The sequence below is a fragment of the Pinus tabuliformis genome, chromosome 3_1 (genome assembly GCF_031772625.1).
Source record: "Pinus tabuliformis cultivar Carrire ecotype Pingquan chromosome 3_1, CPIR1, whole genome shotgun sequence".
In the NCBI taxonomy this organism is placed as follows: domain Eukaryota; kingdom Viridiplantae; phylum Streptophyta; class Pinopsida; order Pinales; family Pinaceae; genus Pinus; species Pinus tabuliformis.
The window spans coordinates 966,438,775-966,448,291 of record NC_142301.1 but is presented as its reverse complement, the minus strand read 5'-3'; positions in this window follow the sequence as shown (position 1 = coordinate 966,448,291).

Here is a 9,517-nt window from a genome sequence, read left to right as displayed (position 1 = left end):
TTTTGTGGCTTTATATTATTATTGTTAGGTCGGCTAGATTATATTGTGACTCCTTAGACTCCTATATATTGTTGGCATTATGATTCAAGTGTTGTCCTTGATGGCAACTCACTCAGAGGTTGGTACAGGTGCTCAGAGACTGGTACAGGTGATGGCAACTTAACTAGTGGACAGATCTCAGTACAGCAGGACAAGAAAGAGATATACGCAGGTTCAGCAAGGAGAATCAGCAGATCTCAGTACAGCAGGACAAGAAAGATATATACGCAGGTTCAGCAAGGAGAATCAGCGTGTACACGCAGGTTGGCTTCAGAAAAAGCGCGTGTATGTGGAAAAGTACCTTTGGTCCATGGCGGTTAGTCCTTGGAAGTTGTGCCTATGGTTTCGGACCATTATGTCTCGACGGACGTGTTGATCCCTAGTTTCGAGGTTGATGGTATTGTGTTACTATGGTTTTGGCTCTTGGTATTGAGCAAGGCCTAAGGCTATATAAGGAGAAGATCACTAGGCCAAAGAGAGCAAGTGTGAGTGATGAAGATCTGAGAAAGTGTGTGATCCAAGTGCTGGTTATGGGTTGGTGATCTGAACCAAGGTTTCACCCATGTGGAGGATGATGAATGATGGAACGAGATCTCAAGGCTTGGAATGATTATCTTCATATGGTTTGACTCTGGATAGACTAGATCTACTGACGCATGTTTATTATTATGATCTGGGTATGTTTTGATGTCTGATATAGCTGCAGAGTTTTAAGGTTGAATTTATAGATCTGTACGCGAGTTGGTTTTGGTAAAAGAGCGTATACACGCAGGTTGGGTTCATCCAAGTAGCGTATACAATGTGAAGTATGATATTTGAATATGGAGCTGGATCTGGTTGTTGCTATGATTGTCTGGTTATTGTTGATAGGGTTACAGTGATTCAGAATTGGGTGTTTCAGTGATTAATGATGCAGGTTGTACTACAATGATGATTGTCTTATGGATCCAGTATGAAAATGTATGAAACGTGGTCCCGGGTAGCTCGTAGGCCGGCACCTACGTACTGGTAAACATATCAGCCAGTACAAGAGCCAGGGGGTTGTAGCTCCCTTCCACTAGCAGCTGGAAAACGAGTAAAGAAGCATTCTGTAGGTAGGCACCTACGTACTAGTAAATGGATCGGCTAGTACAAGAGCTAAGAAGGTTGTAGCCCTCTGCAGGTTGTAGCCTGCGTGCTGGTAAAGGACTGCACCAGTACATTGTAAAAGAAGTTCTCATTAAAGAAGAAAGAGACAAATTGCAGCAGGTGGTTTTCACCCACATTGGGTTTCCACCTTATATCATGGTGTTCATGTGTGTGGCTTTTGTGTGATGATCTGTTCTGTTATACTGCACCTGTTTACTGTTAATATGCTTAATAATGTTCTGATGCATTTACTGAAGATAAGATTAACTGAATCATAAGATCTCTGGATATACGCTAGTTGCATTAGACACAGTCGCGTGTACACGCGGGTTCACTTAACTGAAGTCGCGTATATGTTTCTGAGCATGAAATTGAAAAGTTTTATCTGATCTGATAATACTGATTCACCCCCCCTCTCAGTATTATTTCCAACAATTGGTATCAGAGCAGGTCCTTCAGAGAAGCTTGATCGCTTGAAGGAGATTCGTAGAACAATGGGGAAGAAAGCACGTCAGAAGAAGAAGACAGCTCAAAGGAAAAATGACAACCTGCCGTTGAGTGGAAGCAAGTGTTCAGATCCTGAAGCATCTCAGATTGAAGATGGACAAGCAAATGAAGCATCAGATCAAATCATAGATCAACAAGATCTACCTAGCAAAAGGGAGAATGCCCTCAAGGAAGAAATCATCAGATTAGAAGATCAGTTAGAATGTGCCTCCAGAATTCGAGAAATGCTGCTAGCACTGAATAAAGAGCAAGAAAACGAGATCCTCAAACTAAGGCATCAGTTGGATGAAGGAAGGAAAGCTGAAGAGACCTTGGAGAAGCAATGTCTTGAAAAGGAAGAACAACATCAAGTTGAGGTAAATATCCTGAAAGGTAAAATAGAAGAAAAGGATAAGCTTTTACGATTTCAAGATAGTACTAAAGTCTTGGATGATATTCTTCATAGTCAAAGATCTCCTGCTATCAAGACTGGTCTTGGTTTTCGTGGATATGTTGAAGGTGAATCTAGTTCACAAGGTGAGGCAAGAAACTCTAATGAGAAATCTGAAATGCCCAACAAGGAACAACCAAGGAAAGAAATTCCTCAAGGAAGATTCTTTACTCCTAACTATGGACGTGATAGACGATTATTTCCTCCACTGAATAATGTTGAATGTTATGTATGTCATAATCTTGGACATGTTGCAGCCATATGTAGAAGAAGAAGGTTTCAAGACCATCATGCAGAAAGATCATCACATTCGAGGTACTTTAATGGATATTGTTTTTCTTGCAATATGCTTGGCCACAAAGCTGCTGATTGCTACAGGAGGAATATGAAACATGTAAGATGCTATGCATGTAACAAGTTTGGACATAAAGCAAGAGATTGCAGGAACAAAGCTCATGATAAGAAGAAATCATCAACATGCTTGAAGATATGGAAGAAAAAGGAAGTTCAGTCAGAAAAATATGGCACAGCACAGGGTACTCAGCACAGCACAGACATAACAAACTCAGGGGGAGCTGAAGGTGTAAAACTTCAGTGTTCTAATTCTCATACACAAGTTTCATAAAGGAAAGCCGCGTATATACGCGAGTTACAGGCTGCAAAGTCGCGTATATGGAGAAAGGGCAGCAGAACAGACCCAGGTTCAGTCATGGTTGGCTCAGGCTCAGGGGGAGCAGAACAGACTCAGGAAATGGTTCAGACATGGTTGGCTTACACTCAGGGGGAGAATATTCTTCAAATAATGCATTGTTGGCATTATGGTTAGAAGGTGTTGATAAAGTCTATGAAGCTAAATGATACATCTTACTGTTTAGGAATGGTATTGCAGGCTGATGCTTATGGTACAGATCATGATGCTGTTGGTGGCTTTCATAAGTCTTTGTCTAGATATTTCATCACTATGTCATGTATCTCTTTTATGATGTCAAGGTCATGTAACGGCCTATGTTGGTTTCCCCACTATGCCTGGGATGAATGATGAAATGTTCATGTATTATCATGTATCTTCACATGGTTAGGTGGATGAGTCAATATTGGTATATCCCCACTAGGTTGGGTGATGAATGTATGTTGAGTCTTTTGGTGATAGGAAGGTCTTCTATGATGTATAAGTCTTTGTTCTTCTTGAAGAACATCTTTTGCAGATCTTGCCTACAGTCAAGGGGAGCATGAACAGCACAATTCAGCAAGAGCAGGTACACTTTGGCATACACAAAGGGGGAGCACATTTGGAGATTTCAGCATGTACTCAGGGGGAGTATGGACAGCAGTATGGACAGGAGAGGGTATACCAAAGAAGAGAATATCTTGGTCCACCCTTTGCCCTTGATGTCAAAGGGGGAGAGTGACTTGGTGTGGTGGTTGCCATCAAGTCCAAAGGGGGAGATTGTTGGCATTATGATTCAAGTGTTGTCCTTGATGGCAACTCACTCAGAGGTTGGTACAGGTGCTCAGAGACTGGTACAGGTGATGGCAACTTAACTAGTGGACAGATCTCAGTACAGCAGGACAAGAAAGAGATATACGCAGGTTCAGCAAGGAGAATCAGCAAATCTCAGTACAGCAGGACAAGAAAGATATATACGCAGGTTCAGCAAGGAGAATCAGCGTGTACACGCAGGTTGGCTTCAGAAAAAGCGCGTGTATGTGGAAAAGTACCTTTGGTCCATGGCGGTTAGTCCTTGGAAGTTGTGCCTATGGTTTCGGACCATTATGTCTCGACGGACGTGTTGATCCCTAGTTTCGAGGTTGATGGTATTGTGTTACTATGGTTTTGGCTATTGGTATTGAGCAAGGCCTAAGGCTATATAAGGAGAAGATCACTAGGCCAAAGAGAGCAAGTGTGAGTGATGAAGATCTGAGAAAGTGTGTGATCCAAGTGCTGGTTATGGGTTGGTGATCTGAACCAAGGTTTCACCCATGTGGAGGATGATGAATGATGGAACGAGATCTCAAGGCTTGGAATGATTATCTTCATATGGTTTGACTCTGGATAGACTAGATCTACTGACGCATGTTTATTATTATGATCTGGGTATGTTTTGATGTCTGATATAGCTGCAGAGTTTTAAGGTTGAATTTATAGATCTGTACGCGAGTTGGTTTTGGTAAAAGAGCGTATACACGCAGGTTGGGTTCATCCAAGTAGCGTATACAATGTGAAGTATGATATTTGAATATGGAGCTGGATCTGGTTGTTGCTATGATTGTCTGGTTATTGTTGATAGGGTTACAGTGATTCAGAATTGGGTGTTTCAGTGATTAATGATGCAGGTTGTACTACAATGATGATTGTCTTATGGATCCAGTATGAAAATGTATGAAACGTGGTCCCAGGTAGCTCGTAGGCCGGCACCTACGTACTGGTAAACATATCAGCCAGTACAAGAGCCAGGGGGTTGTAGCTCCCTTCCACTAGCAGCTGGAAAACGAGTAAAGAAGCATTCTGTAGGTAGGCACCTACGTACTAGTAAATGGATCGGCTAGTACAAGAGCTAAGAAGGTTGTAGCCCTCTGCAGGTTGTAGCTTGCGTGCTGGTAAAGGACTGCACTAGTACATTGTAAAAGAAGTTCTCATTAAAGAAGAAAGAGACAAATTGCAGCAGGTGGTTTTCACCCACATTGGGTTTCCACCTTATATCATGGTGTTCATGTGTGTGGCTTTTGTGTGATGATCTGTTCTGTTATACTGCACCTGTTTACTGTTAATATGCTTAATAATGTTCTGATGCATTTACTGAAGATAAGATTAACTGAATCATAAGATCTCTGGATATACGCTAGTTGCATTAGACACAGTCGCGTGTACACGCGGGTTCACTTAACTGAAGTCGCGTATATGTTTCTGAGCATGAAATTGAAAAGTTTTATCTGATCTGATAATACTGATTCACCCCCCCTCTCAGTATTATTTCCAACATATAGAAAGGAGGTTTTGTCATTTGTATCATCCAAGAATTGTTCATTTATGTAATGTAAAGGAGGTTGCCCCCTCGAAGAGGCTGAATTCTAAGGCGTTGATCTTTCTTTTCTATCTTTCCCTGAGCTGGTTTCATAACAAGATCCTTCTTGCATTGATGAAGAGGATGATCCACACCAGTTATTAATAAGTCATCCACATATAGAAAAATGATTACTGGTTCATTCTTTACTACTTTGATGTAGATATTTGGATATGCAACACCTTTGATGAAGCCAAGCCTTATTAGATAAGCATCCATACAGGCATACCATGCTCTAGGGGCTTGTTTTAAGCCATATAGAGCCTTCTTCAATATGAAAACATGAGTTTCCTTTCCATGTACTTCAAATCCTTGAGGTTGTTCAATGTAAACTTCTTCATCAATAGTACCATTAAAAAGGTTGTTTTCATGTCCATTTGATGTATATTGCATCCCACAAAAGATGAAATTGAGAGAAGAGTTTTGATAGTAGTGTATTTGGATGTAGGGGAAAATGTTTCATCACAATCAATTCCCTCTTCTTGAGAGAATCCCCTAGCCAAAAATCTAGCTTTATATTTGTTGATTCTTTCATTAGCTGCATGCTTAATTTTATAAATCTATTTGGAGGTCACAAAAAATTTATCCTTTGGTCTAGGAATGATTTCCCAAACATCATTATTCACTATTGATTAATATTCTTCCATCATTGCATTCTTCCATACTTTATGTTTAGCAACGTGTTCATAAGTAGAAGGTTATGATTTAATGAGTTTGGTCATATATGTTGCTGATCAAGAGCTCAGGACCAAGTGTCGTAAAATGGTCAAAAATGAAAGTGCTCAGAACTAGTCCAAACCTAAACAACCGGATAGATCTCATCTTCCTAGTTCTGGCTGTTTAGTCAATTTAGTGTTCCTAAATTGATGTCATTAATTGTCAACCTGGGGCTCGTAAGCTGATGAAGTGAAGGTGTACTATATGTACTTAAGCAACTTTCTTAGAGCTTTTGTCGTTTGGGGGTGTTGTTTATGGTTAACTTATCTTCCTAAGATGGAGTGATGATTATAGACAGATGAGTGCAAGTGTGTGAAAAGTGAGTTCTATATGAGTGAAAGTGTGTGTGATTGGTGATTCTAATTACTTGCTGAATTTGTAAAGGAAAAGAACTTGAAAGGAATGAATAAATTGAAATGACTTGAAAGTAAATGACCACGTTCTAATGGCATTAGTCTCTATCCATATTGCTGCAAATAAAAGAAACAAGAAAATCACTTCAAGGATTGATGATAATGATTATCTCCTCCTAACTCCCTGCTTCTACCACATAGTACTGCGTAAAACACGATTAGGAGGTAGTTGAAGACAAATCCAAGAATTGATAAAAACTCTAAGTGACAAATTATAGCACTACTAAGCCTTTTCCATCATACTGCTTCCTACATGTGTGATTATGTGTAACAAGTGGAAAAGGTATTAGTGCCACAAGCCAAGACTACTTAAAAACAAGCTGCAATTAATTAGTGTTCTGTTCTCTGAAAGATAAACCATTCATGATAAAGAGAACATAAATTAGTTAGCATCCAACTTGTAAAACTAAGCTAAAAACTAGTCTAGAAAACAGAGTAAAAAGGGCAGCATTATGAACAAGACAACTGCAACTACCATTAGGTATTAAAGCAAACACAACACACTCAATCCCGGGTGAAAACCTGCAAAGAAGTAAATCTGATCAGTGAAAATAAAGGCTGCAGCAATGAAAAGAAGTCAAGCTGTACATAACTCAAGAAAAGGAAATGTTGTAGATGAAATAAAGAAATTGCAGAAATATACACATGAAATACTTTACAAGGCTAATACGAACAGGGGCCCTCCATTCATATTATCCACAGAAAACTCAGATGCTCTTAAGACTTCAAAACAGCATTTCCATTACTTTATATGCAGAGATACATATTCAAAAAGTGCTGGAACAGCTCTTATAAAAACAGAGTTTGAAAACGTGCCAAAATTATCACAAGTACATACACTACAACATCTAAAAGTTAACATAAGCGTACGCAGACGCAAATATATATAGGCATCTGCAAGATGGCCTAATACGTAAACATAAAAACAGAAAATAAACTGACTGTCATGCGTATTAAAGGTGCAGTTAACACGTCATAGGCTTCGTGGTCAAGCTGGAGGTCCTGGTCGATATGGGCAATGAATCCAGCATTAGATCATGTCCCCCACGGCTTTCAAAACATGGACAAGTCACCTTTTCCACCGACGTGATCAAACAGCTTACGTATCAACGTTAAGCTGCCTTTATTTGACCGTAACTTGACCCCCTTTGACCGGAGGTACAAATGACGTGGCCGGCTGAACTGATGGCACAGGAACCTCGAGCACGTATATTCCAACATGCCCACGTGGCTCGTTCTGCAAAATAGCACGTGGAACCTTGAGATCAACAAAATGGCTGCGGGATCATCAGATGGCTGCGGAATCAGCAGATGGCTACGGAATCAGCAGAAAGCTGCGGAATACCTGTAAGTATGTCAAAAACTAAACAAAACAATTACCCATTAGCAAAGCTCACTTGATCATGTTTAATGACAACTAATGTAATGATCTGGGTGGAAAATGAGGCAAAAGAGAGAGGAAAGTGATGAAAACAGTAGGTAATGATGGATGATAAGGTGTAAAGTAGGGACTCTACATACCCCCACTACGAGGGCATTGCATGTCCTCATGCAAAAACACTGATCAATCAACCTGCTATGATGCCTCCGCCAAGACATCCAATCTCCTCTTCTTTCTCTGTGTAGACACATTTACCCTTGGCTTCTTTACTAAGCATCTAAACTTTAGGTTGATCAAGGCTCTGTTTAGCTTTTTGCATCTCTTCCTTAACTTTTTGTTATTTCTTTGCCACAGGCCCCAATGTAACATGGTGTTATCATGAATCATCTTATCCAATTTGGCTTGCTCTTTCAACTTCTCATTTTCTTGCATGATATGTCGATTTAGAACCTCAATCTCAAAAATTTCCTGTTTCAAGGAGTGGACTTGTTGTTCTAAAGGCTAAACATTACTTGGGCCAGCGGCTGCTTGCTCCAATGTTTCCAGATAATTATACACTTTTTGCTGCTCCGGGTCTACTTCAGGTGACTTTTTGGGACTTGGTTCATAATCAAATTCAGATCCATGTTCATGCTCAAGTTCATGTTCAAACGGACTTTCCTCACGTGGAGGACTAGTCTCAATGTGCTCAGCGTGCGAAGGACTTTCCTCCAAGTCAGGACTTGTAGCACCTTTTTGAGGTGAGCTTAAGTCAATGAAGAATGACTGTTTACCCTTTGTGGCCCCTACTTTTCTGTTTTGTAATCTGCTGCTCCTTCTTACAGAGGTGGTACTCTGTTTTTCTTTTGGTACTTTTTGCTTTGGTTTTTCCTCCTTTTTGGAAAGAGCAGTTTTGTGAAGTTTGGCCATTCTTTGAGCTAAGGGTTGAGTGTCTTCCTCACTAGTATCCTCAGGAGTGAGGTGAGTTTCTTGGACTACAGATTTACCTTTATCTTGCTTACGTTTCTTCTTCCCTTCTTTCCTTTTCTGAGCAATTTCTTGAGCAAGTTCTGAAAGAGTTTCAGTGATAATTCCTTGGGCTGCTTGATTATCATCTTCAGTAATTCCAGGATCAATATCCTGTTCAGGATGCTGTATATCAGTTTCCTCATCAAACTGTTCTTGAACAGTTTCCTCTTGGGCAGTGGTATCAGGAAGAATGGTTTCTGTTTGGGCAGTAGTTTCTTGGTTAACCCCCTCTCCTCTTTTTCTTCTACTTCTTTTTGGCACTTGAGGGGACCCTCCAGAAGTTTCTCCTAATTCTTGAAAATGGTTTCTTATGAGAAACCTCTCCCATGTGTCTCTTTTTTATTTTAATTGTTCCTCAACCAGCAATTTCACAAGACCGTGATGACATAAATGTGCTTCAATATTTCTAGGGTTCTTTTGGACCATTGCACACATTTTCTTAAGACTTGAAAATAGAAAGTAAGGGAGGTTAATATCATCTCCTAGAAAATGCATCATAACCTTTGCATGATAAACATATAAGACCCCAAATCTTCCTTCACAAGTGAAAAATTTCTGTACTAACAAGAGTAAAGTGGTCCACTCCTCCTTAACATAAGAAACAGGAATCCCTTTGGTAAAGATACTTGTGTCCATACCTGGGTTTTTCAAAATTTGTTTCCACTGCTGATCTTGAACTGCCCGGTTCTTAAACCACCTTTCTCCGGTCTGTGGAAGTGAGGTAGCTTGTGCTATGCTGCTTTCATTGACTGTGAATTGTAAGTCCCCTATCTCCACGTGACCATCTTTTTCTCTGAAGGACCTTGCAAAGGCCTTTGTCACCTCCTTATGG